At 39.9% G+C, this 12,417-nt stretch overlaps 1 non-coding gene across 1 annotated transcript; it reads left to right on the top strand.

The window, feature by feature from the left end:
- The first annotated feature begins 2,299 nt into the window (after window positions 1–2,299).
- Window positions 2,300–2,372, top strand: LOC111759800 (small nucleolar RNA SNORD113/SNORD114 family). The gene has a single exon (XR_002793687.1). It is a non-coding gene; the product is annotated as a small nucleolar RNA SNORD113/SNORD114 family (small nucleolar RNA).
- The last annotated feature ends 10,045 nt before the right edge of the window (window positions 2,373–12,417 follow it).

Here is a 12,417-nt window from a genome sequence, read left to right as displayed (position 1 = left end):
ATCACCGTCACCGCACTGTACTGGAAGTGCTGACCCACGAATGTGTGGGGGGTCTGGGCCAAATGCAGACAAAGCCTGATACATTCAATAGCCTGGAAAATAAAGGTTACAAAGGAAAAGGCCATGTGATGTGTGTAAATACTAGAATTTTTCTTTCTATGTGTTTCATTCAGCAACCAGATCTCCTTCAAGTCTCCATTATTCATGAAAAGAATAAATACAAACACTCTTGTGTACAGAGCACCCGGGGAAGGACACTCCGGAAAGTGCTGACGGCGGATTTGTCTCTGGATCCTTCTGTACTGATTGAACTTTCTATCCATGTATCCTTACAAAGTAAATGTTATCGAACGCTACAAATATAAGAATATTAATACAGACTTTTATATTCGTAATGAATATGGAGAACATCTATGCAAAACGTTACCATGGAGACTGACATTGAATCCAGGGGGCTCATGTCATCAATATGCTAAGTGGTCTTGCTGTAAAGAAAGTTGTTAACGTCTCTGGGTTTCAGTTTTGTTTTCTGATCTGGCCGTGTCACACATACTTTTTAAATTATCTTTTTATTTTATTCTGTTTAATTAGAGAAGTTATAGGTTTACAGAAAAATCATGTGAAAATCCCAGCGTTTCCATTTACCCCCTATTGTGGTACCTTCGTTACAACTGATGAAAGAAGATTAAAATGGTCACATTCTTCACTCGTGTGCTCTGAGCATTATCTCCGCAATCACTCCACAGCTGCCCCCAGGTGATGATGATAAGGCCACTGCTGCTGATGCCGCCCTCGGCTGCCGCTTGCAGGCACTCTCAGGAGGTCTGGGTCAGGCCTTCTGGGCTGTGTCTCCTGAGCTCCCTGGTCAAACAGGGAGAAGTAAAATGGAAATGACCCAAAGGTATGAGAGGCTCTCAGCTGGTTGCACCAATTGATAAACGCCCGTTGGTGTTACCCAGAGTTAAGGGACTCATCAGCACACAGGCAGGACCTTCCCTGGTCAGCGCAGGGTGATTTCAGGGCACAGATGATGAGTTCAGAATTGTTCCTGCAGCTCCACCTGAAAGAAAGACGTGGTGAGGAGCCCCCTCAAGGCTTCGCCTCCTAACAAGCATTTATTCATGAAGCCCCCTGGTCTGACTCTCAGCAGGAAGAACTGCTGTCCTCGATGGCAGCAGCAGTGTCAGGCTCCCTTGACGTCTTCAGACCTGGCCAGAGGTTCTTGGTCTCAATGAGAGGGAAGGTCCTTGGGCTTTTCAGTTAAGTCTGCAGGAATGAGGAGCTGGAGGATCCCGCCCTACGTGCGGGAAGGATGCTTGAGGGAACCACAGGGCAAGCCCTTTACGGGAGCCTCCTTGGTCTCTAGGGCCCTATTCCCTGGTAGCCTCATTAGGGACAAGCAGAGAGCAACTGTCCCTTCTCCTCGGGTTCTTGGATCTGATGCTGATAATAAGAACCCACCGTGCAGGTTATGTAAGTCCTGCTTCAGGACTTGGAAACATTGGAAAGAATACCTCGGAGGTAATCATTGGTAAGCAGCTGTGTATGGAAAAGGAACCATAGAGAGACTGAAGGGTAATGAGTTTTTTGTGTGTGTGCCTTTTTGTTTATTATTATTATTGGAATAATGAAAACGCTCTAATAATGATTGAAGTGATGAATGCACTTTCCTCTTGTAAAACAAATTTTCTATCATGGACACGAACCGCATTTTTTCTTCTTTAGTTTTCTTGTCATATAGTTTTGTTTTTTTTAACATACAGAATATATTAGTACTTTCTCATTACAAAAATCAAGCAATATCTAGTGTTTTTTTTTTAACTTAAGAAATTAAAATATCTCTTTACCACCATCACCTGCAATCCCCTTCTGCCCAACAATAATTCACCATCAAAATGTGGAACTTTACAAGGGTGGCTGTAGAGCAATTCCACCTCCAGATAGAGGTCAGGATTAACAGGTGATTGCATTTGTCAAAACTCAGCAAATGTATCCTTAAATTTGTGCACTTGAGTGTATGCAAATTTTACCTCAGAGGAAAAGAAATTAAACAACTATTGAACTCTAGTTGATGAAATGCATGCTGATGTTTTTAGGGAGAAGTGTACTGATGTTTTCAATTTAACATGAAATGCATCAGAAAATAGGATAGAACAATGGATGGATGACCTAATAGACGTGATAAAACAAGAGAAAAATGTTAAAGGTAGAATCTGGATGGTGGGTATACTATGTTTGAATGTTTTCTTAATAATATGATGGAAGAAAATTATGAACAAATTCGTCCATAAAAAACATTTAGATAGATGAGGACCACTGTGACGTATGAGTCATGGATGATGAATACGTGTCTGGATGGCTCTGGAGTTCAGTGCCATGTCAGTTGGCCCTACTTTGGAATTTGTGTTCCTGAGTGTGATGGGGTTGGATTCAGAGGCATGTGTAGAAAGGTCACATCTGAATCCAACCCCATTACACTCAGGAACACAAATTCCAAAGTAGAGCCAACTGACATGGCACTGAACTCCAGAGCCATCCAGACACGTATTCTACACATGCCTCTTCTGTCACTTTTACTGAATGTGTGGTTGGTGCTAGGGATGGTGTATCCTCAGGAGACTTGAATCTCTGGACAGTCCATGTGCCAGCTGGGCCCTGAGCCTCAGCAGACTTGCAGTTCCTACCCTCTGGTTCATTGGACTTACCCAGGCCAGGTAATAGGGAGGTGAAGATGATCAACCACCACACCAGGAAACTGAGAGGGCCTACAACTGCAAGCAAGAGAATTGCATCCATCATCCATGTGGAATCTAAGCCCACTCTCGATATAGAGGGGGAATGGACATCACCATCCCAGGGTCCACAGGATGGAGGAATAAAATATAGATTAGAGCGAACTTACTGGTATTCTACTATGGAACTGTTGTGACTAGTAATGGAAGAAATTGTAACATTGATGCAGAGAAAGTGGCCATGGTAGTTGCTGAGGGCAGGGAGAGGGAAGAAGAGACGTGATGTGGGGGCATTTTCGGGACTTGGAGTTGTCCTAAATGATATTGCAGGGACAGATGCTGAACATTATATATCCTGCCAAAATCCACTGAATGGACTGGGGAAGAGTGTAAACTACAATGTAAACTATTATCCATGTGGTATAGCAGTGCTCCAATATATATTCACCAAATGCAATGAATGTGCCACAATGATGAAAGAGGTTGTTGATGTGGGAAGAGTTGGATGGGGTGTATATGGGAACCTCTTACATTTTTTGAATCTAACATTTTTTAAAAACAAAATAAAGAGATCGTAGGAAAAAAAATTTACCGTTTATTCCCCTAGGTATATAATTTTGACCTGTAAAAATCAGCTCATACTGAACAAAGGCTTTTCATTGACTTTCACTCAACAATACATACTCATGACTGATTAACATCAACACATATAACCCTATCTCATTTTTTAAAGTTATTATTGTTACATAATAGGCATGTACTAATTTTACATGAATAAAAAGTAATTTTCTTAAAATAAATTTCAATATCTATGTTTGCTTTTGAAAATATTACAGTAGAACTTTATGAATAACTTCCTTGTAAAATCAAGAGAAAGCAAAAGCTAATATGAATGGACATGTATCAGCAGTCCCTCTTTAAAATCAAGGCTGGCCACCACCACTGCTAATCTTCAGCCGTGCAGAGTTGTTGAATGAATGGCGAGCTGACCTGATTGACTGAAACCAGCAGGTTGGCCTGTTCCCCTTGTTGGTGTGGAGGATGCATTTGGAGGTAGAGAATCCATCTCAGCCCCTTGAGCGGAGGACTCAGTGATGAACATGGCATTTTAGGGAAATCATCGCAGTTCAGCACAGACATGCAGGTGGGAACAGGGAGGAGAGGTAAGCTTCTGCTTAGACTGAGGCAGCTGCTGGCAGCAGCTGGCAGGAGACGGAAGGACCAAAATGAGTGACTCAGATGGAGAGTGTGCCATGCAGACCTGCCTGCTGGAAACTATAAGCTCCTCTGGTCATTTGGACCTGGTCACAGAGAAAGCTCCTCTGGTCATTTCTCTGGTCACAGAGAAAGCCACATGGCAGAGCAGGCAGTGGAGCTTTGATGTGGAGCCCCAGGAAGTAAATACACAGAGAAGCAAACACCTGATGAAAGAGAGAAGGCTCCACTAGACATGGCAGGTGCTCCGGGAAAGAAAGACGAGCCGTTCACCTGATAGTCTACAGCTGCCCTTGTGGAGAGAGCAGAGCAGCTGAACCTGGAGAGAAATGAGCCCCAGGAGAGAGATGAGACTTGAAGCAGGGACCACGGAGCCTTAATAGGAAGTGGAATCCTGAACCCCTGCAGATGTCAGCAGTCATTTAGCTCCAACAGGTGGGAAAAGACTTTGGTGAGGGGAGTAACTTAGACTTTATGGCCTGGTAACTGTAAACATCTACCCCTAATAAATACCCTTTATAAAAGCCAACAGATTTCTGGTATTTTGCATCAGCACCCCTTTGGCTGACTAATATAAAGGTATTTATGAAAAACCCACTGTTGACATCTTCTCAGTGGTGAAAATTAAAAGCTTTAGCTCTGGTATCAGGAACAAGATAAGGAAACCTGCTTGCACTGGAAGTTTGACGTACTGGAAGTTCTAGCCAGAGCAATTGGGCACAAAATGAAATAAAAGGAATCCAAATTGGAAAGAAGGAAGTAAAACTGTATTTTCAGATGACATATCTTATATAGAGACAATGCTAAAGAATCCACAAAAAAAATCTGTTAGATCTAATAAATAAATTCATCAAAGGAACAGAATGCAATATCAACATACAAAAACCTGTTGTGTTTCTATACACTAGCAAGGATCAATTAAAAATGAAATTTAAAAAACAATTACATTTACAACAGCATCAAACATAATAAAATGCATAGGAATAAATTTAACCAAGGAAGTGCAAGACTTGCACACTGAAAGCTACAAAAAATTGCTGTAAGAAACTAAAGAAGACCTAAAAGAATGGAAGGATGTCACTAGGTCATGGACTGGACCATTTGATGCTGTGAAAATGGTAGTACTCTCCAAGTAATCTACCAATTCAATGAAATCTCTATCAAAGTCCCAAGGCATTTTTTGAAGGAATGGAAAAAACAATCCTAAAATTCATAGATAATTGCAAGGGACACTGAATGGACAAAATGATTTTGAGAAAGAAGGACAAAGTTGGAGGAGTCACAATTTCTGATTTCAAAACTTACTCCAAAGCTACAGTAATCAAAAGTATGTGGTACTGGCATAAAGGCAGACATACAGACCAATGAAATATAATTGTGATCTACAACAAACAAAAGAAGAAATATAATTGAAATCTAAAACAAACTCTCACATATATGTTGAAGAGGTTTTTGGCAAGGGTGCCAAGACTCTTTGTGGGGGAGAGAACAGTCTTTTCAACAAATGTTTCTGGACAACTTGGTATGTATATGTGAAAGAGTGAAGTTGGACTCTGACCTCATACCATATACAAAAATTAACTCAAAATGGATGAAAGACCTAATGTAAGAGCTAAAAGCATAAAATTCTCAGAAAAACATTAGGGTAATATTCATGACCTCGGACTTGACAATGGTTTGTGATATGTGACACAAAAACACCAACAAAAAAATGGATAAATTGGACCTCATCAAAAAATTTTTTAAAATTTTGCTACAAATGGAAATATCAAGAAAATGAAAAAAACAGCCAATAGAATGGAAGAAAACATTTGCAAATAAAGTATCTGATAATGTTCCTGATAAAGAACTCTTACAATTGAACAACAACAACAACAACAACAAAATCCAATTTAAAAATAAGCAAAGGACTTGAATAGATATTTCTCAAAAGAGGATATACAAATAATCAGTAAGTACATGAAAGGATGTCCAATACCATTAGTAAAATTGCAAGTCAAGAACACAATGAGATACCACTTTGTACCTACTAGGTTGGATATAATAATAATTTTTAAAAATAGCAAGTGTTGGTAGAATGTGGAGAAATTGGAACCCCAGTACATTACTGTGGGAATGTAAAATGGGTGCTGCTTCTGTGGAAAACAGTTTGGCTGTTCCTGAAAAAGTTAACCATAGAATTACCATATGACCCAGCAATTCCCCTCCTAGATATATACCCCAAAGAACTGAAAACAGATGTTCAAACAAAAACTTATAATGAATGTTCACAGCAGTACTATTCACAATAGTCAAAAAGTGGAATCAACCCAAATCAACCCAAAAGCGGATGACTGGATAAACAGAATGTGGTAAGTCCATACAATGGAATAGTACTCAACCATAAAAGGAATGAAGTACTAATACATGCTACAAAATGGATGAGCTGTAAAAACATGCCAAGTGAACAAAGCCATATGCAAAAGGCCATGCAATACATGTTTCCATTTATATAAAATATCCAGAATAGGAAAATTCATAGAGACATAAAGTAGATTGGTGATGGACAAGGGATGGCAGGAGGGGGAAAGGGTAGAGACTTCTTAACAGGTATGGGCTTTCCTTTGGGGATGATGAAAAGGTCTTGGAAATAGAGAGTAGCAACAGTTGCACAACATTGTGAATGTACTAAAAGCAGCTGAACCATACACTTTGAAACAGTTAAAATGGTGAATTTTCTTACATGAAATTTATCTCGATAAAATATTTTTTAAAATGAAAAATAATTTTCAAAAGATTTTCCTAACTGGATTTTAAAAATGAATGCATTCTCAAATTTAGCCAAACATTACAGAAGTCCTTTTCGAAATAAGTTAATAATCTTCTTGTGGCAGGAGCTATTAATTGGCTACCCAATTTTCATTCCCCATTTCTTTCTTACTATACAACACTTATATTAATGGGCTGCATAATATATGATATGATACATGATATGACAAAAGATGACATATGAAATGATACAAATATGATATATGAGATAATATCATTACTGTGAACAGTTAAATAAGTACATTTCCCAGCCTCCTTTGCAATTAGGTGTGATCATATGAATAAATCCTCGAGATGAGACATAAGGGGAGGTTGTTTGGTGGGACTTCTGGGCAGCTCCTTATGAGAAGCACAAAGAGCTTCCGCCTTCCTGCTTGGAATATGGACATGACAGCTAGAGTGCCAGCCACCATCCTAGACCACAGATGGCCTTGAGGATAGACGTCTTCTTAACGATGGCAGAGCCGAAAGACAGAAGGAATCTGGGTTGATGACTGTTGAGCTGCTGCCACATTAGATCTGGACAGTATCTCTGTACTTTTTTGTGAGGGAAAAATAAACCTTCAATCTGCCTTTTAAAAAATTAAGTTAGATCAGTGCCTCACACTATGTACAATAAATTCCAGAACAATTAAAAGCCTATTATGGGGAAGTGGACGTGACTCAACTGACAAGAGTGTCCACCTACAATATGGAGGGCCCAGGGTTCGATCCCCAGGGCCTCCTGACCCATGTGGTGAGCTGGCCCACGTGCAGTGCTGCCACGTGCAAGAAGTTTCATGCCACAAAGGGGTGCCCCCACGTAGGGGTGCCCCATGTGTAAGAGTGCATCCCGCAATGAGAGCCACCCCATGTGAAAAAAGCGCAGCACGCCCAGGAGTGGCAGCACACACGGAGAGTTGACACAGCAAGATGACGCAATGAAAAGGAGACGCAATTTCCCAGTGCCGCCAGATAACACAAGCGGTAGCAGAAGAACACGCAGAGAATGGACACAGAGAGCAGACAACGGGGGGAGGGGGGGCGGCAGATTGGAGGGGGAAAGGAAAGAAATAAAATAAATCTTAAAAAAACTTCTTTAAATGAATAAATAAATTTTTGAAAAAGCCTATTATGGGGTGAATTTTTTTTGTAATTTTGTCTGCTTTTAAAATTATTAATATTATTATTGAAATAATAAAAATGCTCTAATAATGATTGAAGTGATGAACGCACCACTATGTGACTATGAATGTTGGATGAGTGGATGCTTAGTTAATAGATGTCAATAAAATGGATTGGTTTTTAAAAGCCTATTATGAAATATGAAATTATCAGATAAAAATGAAGTGGAATGTATTTGTGTCTTTGACATAGGAAAGGATTTCTTAACAAGAAAAACTTTAAATCAGAAAAGGTATTAATATGATTACCTCAAAATTAAGGATTTCTGTTTAATGAAGTTCAGAATATACTAAATTAGACAAAAAGATTTGTATTGTCTACAACTGGAAAAGTTTATCTAGACTATACTAATATACAGTGTTGCAAACAAATACACAAAAACTAAAACCAAACTGGATAAAGGATACAAATAGAGTGGTCAAGATGGCATCTGAGTGAGTGTACCTCATAATCTCTCCTGCAAAGAAGTGGCTGAGTAGGGTTGGAGTCCTGCTGGACTGGGCTGTTTCAGATGTTTGCAGGGCAGGAGGTGTCTGGATGTCGATTTGGTGGGACAGTGATGGAGGAGATTCTTGCAAGAGGTGGAATTTTGGGTTTCTGACACAGAGGTCAGAGGTTCTGGGTGGAGCCCCTCCCCCTAGGGCTGGCGGCTGGGCCACGGGGATCCCTGGGATCTTTGTTGTGTGGGGTGTTCCCAAACCCTGAGCAGGCTGTTTCTGGGGCTTGCAGGGCAGGAGGTGTCTGGATGTCAATTTGGTGAGACAGTGACAGAAGAGATTCTTGTGAAAGGTGGAATTTTGGGTTTCTGACATGGAGATCAGAAGTTGTGGGCGGGACCCCGGCCACTGAGATCCCTGAAGGCTTTGCTGTCCTGCGGTGTTCCCAGGCCCCGTATTAACCGGATGAGTGATTCCCAGGTCTGTGTCCCCTAAACCCTGGTGGCCCACGCTCCAGAGACTCACATACCCTGAGTCTGCAATATCACGGATTTTCCATTCCCAAATCCACCGCGCCCTGAGGTCCGTCTGAGGACCTTGATTACCCTAGCCCTCGGCATTTGTGTTGTGTTTCTCTCTCTCTCTCTCTCTCTCTCTCTCTCTCTCTCTCTCTCTCTCTCTCTCTCTCTCTCTCTCTCTCTCTCTCTCTCTCTCTCTCTCTCTCTCCCCCTCCTTGAACTTGGAGGAGTGTACCAGCTGATTTGGGGAGAGTCTGGTAAGAAAGGAGAGGTGAATCTGCTGAGAAGCCCAATTTACCTAAACGTCCTGGGATAGGAAACTTGGTCTGGGAGAAGGTGGAGTCAGAAAATCAATTAGACCTCTCCTAGCACACCTAAGGGGGAGGAACTGTAGGAGGTGCTATCCAAGCTTCCAATATTATATTTGGGGTTTCTGGTGAGGTGTAGGTGCTCTCACACAGGAAATAAAGAGTCATAGTCTTCTGTGTTGAGTTGGTTCAACAATGACCTACTTGAATCTCCTACCGAAACTCTCAGGCAGCTTTTCTGCTGCCCTGGGACAGAGAGAAGTGAGGAAAGGAGAAAGAGGGAAGGTCAGATCCCTGAGTGTATTATTTAACTGCAAAGAGGATTCCTAGCTTGAAACATTGGTTCTTTTTTTTTTTTTTTTTTTGGTGTGGTTGCTAATATTGCATTGTCTCTTGGTCTTTTCTTCTGTTTTATCTCCCAAGGTCCTTTTTCATTTATTTAGTTTTTTTCTCTTTTTCTTTTTCTTGCCTGTTCCCCGTCCCCCCCCCCCCCCGTTTTCCATTTTCTTTACCCCCTCCACTTTGTCTCTTCTCTTTTTTTTTCTTTTCCCTCTTTTTCTTCTTATTTTCTTTTCTTTTCTTTATATAATAGGTGCTACAGGGAGCACTTCACACTTGCTATGTTTCCTCTTCCTCCATTTCCTCTTTTCTGTGTGTATAGATTTGGGCCACCTAAACTATCCCCTTTCCCCCATATCTTTCTATCCTCCATCATCTGCTGTTTCTCTTACATTCTACCTCCCTTTCTTTGGCCCCCAAATTGTCTAACTTTGTATTTCTAATACCTTTGTTCTGTTTTCTGTCTTTTATCCACTCTTGAAATTATTGTCTTTCTTTTCTCTTTCCCTCTCTCATGAAAACACTGGCCTTTTAATTCATACTATATTCCACACCATATGCAGTTGACTGTCTCATTATAGGTACTCTACTTACTGCTATAACTCTACACAACTTACATGACTCTAATATAGATTCTCCTAGATCTCACATTATTGCTCTGTTAACATTTATTACCAATACTACTTTATACATTTTCTTTTCTTACTCATTTTGCTTTCCATGGCCCTAATATTTTCCTTCAAAGTGAACTTAGCCAGCAACAAGAAAATAGAGTAAGAAGAACAAAACGACAAAGAGAAGACATAACACTTACACACAAACAACAACTAATTAATCCCCGAGACTAGACAAAGAAGCTAAGGAATTGATTATACCTGTCAAGATAAAATGATGACCAGACAGCAACAAAAAACTACAAACCAAACCAATAATCAGGAAAACATGGCCGAATCCAATGAACAAACTAAAAACCAGGAAGAGGAGCAGAACATTGGAAAAGTAATTAAAGATCTCAATACATATATTAGAGACCAACTTAATGAAGTAAAGAAAGAGATTAACAATATGGAGAAAACACTTGGAGAGGAAATTGCAGGCATAAGCAAAAAGATAACAGATATGATGGGGATGAACACCACAGTTCAAGAAATCAAAAATACTCTCTCAGCAAATAGCAGCAGATTAGAAGAGGCAGAGGAGAGAATTAGCAACGTGGAAGACAGTACATCTGAAATCAAACAGATAGTAGAACTGATCGATAAAAAGATAGAAAAAATTCAGCTAGGAATTAGGGACCTGAATGACCATGCAAAACGCACAAACATACGTATTATAGGCATCCCAGAAGGAGAAGAGAAGGGAAAGGGGACAGAAGGGGTGGTGGAGGAAATAATGGCTGAAACTTCCCAAATCTACTGAGAGAGATGGATGTACATGTCCAGGAGCACAATGCACCCCAAACACCATAAATTCCAACAGACCCACCCCAAGACAAATACTTGTCAAATTACCCAATGCTCAAGACAAAGAGAAAATTCTAAAAGCAGCAAGAGAAAAGAAAACCATCACATACAAGGGAGGCTCCATGAGATTAAGTGCTGATTTCTCATCTGAAACCATGGAGGCAAGAAGGCAGTGGTATGACATAGTCAAGGTACTAAAAGAAAAAAATTTCCAACGAAGAATACTCTACCCAGCTAAACTAGCATTCCAAAAAGATGGCGAGTTCAACATATTCACAGATAAACAGAAATTGAAAGAGTATGCCAACAAGAACCCTCCCCTTCAAGAAATAATAAAGGGAGTTCTACAGGAAGAATGAAAAAAAAACATGAGAGGCAGAGTTGGAAGAGAGTGTAAGAGTAACAAAAAAGACAAAAAGAGAAGGAAAAAAAACAAAGAAACAAAATATGACAAACACAAGTCCAAAGAAAATATGGCTAACATCAATAATTCCTTGAAAGTATTAACACTGAATGTCAATGAATTAAACTCACCTGTCAAAAGATGCAAACTGGAAGATTGGATAAGGAAATATGACCCATCTATATGCTGTCTACAAGAAACACAAATTAGACCCAGGGATTCATGGAGGTTGAAAGGAAATGGCTGGAAAACAATCTTACAAGCAAACAATAACCAAAAAAAGGCAGGAGTAGCTATATTAATATCAGACAAAATAGACTTTAAATGCAAAACAATTGTGAGAGTCAAAGATGGATCCTACATATTAGTGAAAGGGATAATCTTTCAAGAAGAATGAACAATCATAAATATTTATTCTCCTAACAAGGGCGCCTCCAAATACGTGAGGCAAACACTGGAAAAACTAAGTGAAAGAATAGATGCCTCTGCAATTATAGTGGGAGACTTTAACACATCACTATCAACTTTGGACAGAACATCTCAAAAGAGAATCAATAAAGAAACAAAAACGTTGAACAGTATATTGGAGGAGCTGGATCTAATAGACATATACAGATCATTACACCCAAATACAGCAGGATATACATTTTTCTCAAGTGCACATGGACCATTCTCCAAGATAGACCATATTCTAGGCCACAAAGAAAGGCTCAGTGAATTCAGAAAGATCAAAATCATACAAAATATCTCTGACCACAGTGGAGTGAAGCTGGAAATCTGCAAGGGCCAGAGACCCAGATTTCACACCAAGATATGGAAATTAAACAGCACACTCTAAGAAAAACACTGGGTCAAAGAGGAAATCTCAAAAGAAATTAACTACCTTGAAACTAATGAAAATGATAACAAAACATACCAAAATTTATGGGATGCAGCAAAAGCAGTACTGAGAGGGAAATTTATAGCCATAAATTGATATATCAAAAAAGAAGAAAGAGCAAAAATTGAAGAACTAACTACACATTTGGAG

The sequence above is a fragment of the Dasypus novemcinctus genome, chromosome 23 (genome assembly GCF_030445035.2).
Source record: "Dasypus novemcinctus isolate mDasNov1 chromosome 23, mDasNov1.1.hap2, whole genome shotgun sequence".
In the NCBI taxonomy this organism is placed as follows: Eukaryota; Metazoa; Chordata; class Mammalia; order Cingulata; family Dasypodidae; genus Dasypus; species Dasypus novemcinctus.
This window is presented reverse-complemented; position numbering and strand designations above follow the sequence as displayed.